The following is a 1,301-nucleotide window of genomic DNA, read 5'->3' on the forward strand; positions in this document are numbered from 1 at the left end:
ATATACATTATATGCGGGACACTTATATACATTATATGCGGGACACTTATATACATTATATGCGGGACACTTATATACATTATATGCAGGACACTTATATACATTACATGCGGGACACTTATATACATTATATGCGGGACACTTATATACATTATATGCGGGACACTTATATACATTACATGCGGGACACTTATATACATTATATGCGGGACACTTATATACATTATATGCAGGACACTTATATACATTACATGCGGGACACTTCTATACATTACATGCCGGACACTTATATACATTATATATGGGACACTTATATACATTATATGCGGGACACTTATATACATTATATGCGGGACACTTATATACATTATATGCGGGACACTTATATACATTACATGCGGGACACTTATATACATTATATGCGGGACACTTATATACATTATATGCGGGACACTTATATACATTATATGCGGGACGCTTCTTGGGACCTTTTTGGAGCCATTTTTGATTGACTCCAATAAGGAACAGCTCCAATTACGTCCGTATGGGACGCCATGAAAAACGCCAGTACGAGCAAAAACGTCCGAAATCCAGGAGCTCTTTTCGCCTGAGAACCGCTCCGTAATTTCAGCCGTATTTTGCGTATTTGACAGAGGCCGGACGTGACGAGGTAATTATGCCGCTACGTTTCCTCTCATCTGGTCGCAATAGTCACGTTCCCGCATTATTCTGCCTCATCCGATGATTTGCGCGAGGCGGACCTGCAGCTCCGGCCTCTGTGACAAATGTTGTGAACTCCATTTTGTGGACCCCCAGATTTGTCGCCTCCCCTCCCCCGCACGGTAAAGTGAAGGAGCTGAACAGCATCCTGGTCCTCATCGTCCCTCGCTATACTGCCCTTTGTTGTGCGCTGTTTGGCCGCTGGAGCATTTCACCCAATCAGAGCGCCAGGAACCAGAGCGCCAACATGGCAGCTCATAATGGAGACTGTGAAAGGAAAGCGGCGCAGCGTGGAGGATGTACGTGAGTCATGTGACTCGGGGGCAGAGAGGACAAGTGTAAAAATTAACGTTCCAACCGGAAAAGCCGCGATCTACAGCGATCGCCACCAGTGTGAACGGGTTCTATGCCAGGCGTCACTGCAGAGGAGCGAATCCGTCCACCTCATACCGGGGTCCATTACGCAAATCCCAAATAATGCAGGAGAATCACCCCTTGTGTTTTATACACCTGCGAATATCCCGTCAACAGGTCCAGGACATGACAGACTTATACACATACCACATGGATCACCATAGCAA

Source organism: Rhinoderma darwinii, unplaced genomic scaffold (genome assembly GCF_050947455.1).
Source record: "Rhinoderma darwinii isolate aRhiDar2 unplaced genomic scaffold, aRhiDar2.hap1 Scaffold_535, whole genome shotgun sequence".
Classification (NCBI taxonomy): Eukaryota; Metazoa; Chordata; class Amphibia; order Anura; family Rhinodermatidae; genus Rhinoderma; species Rhinoderma darwinii.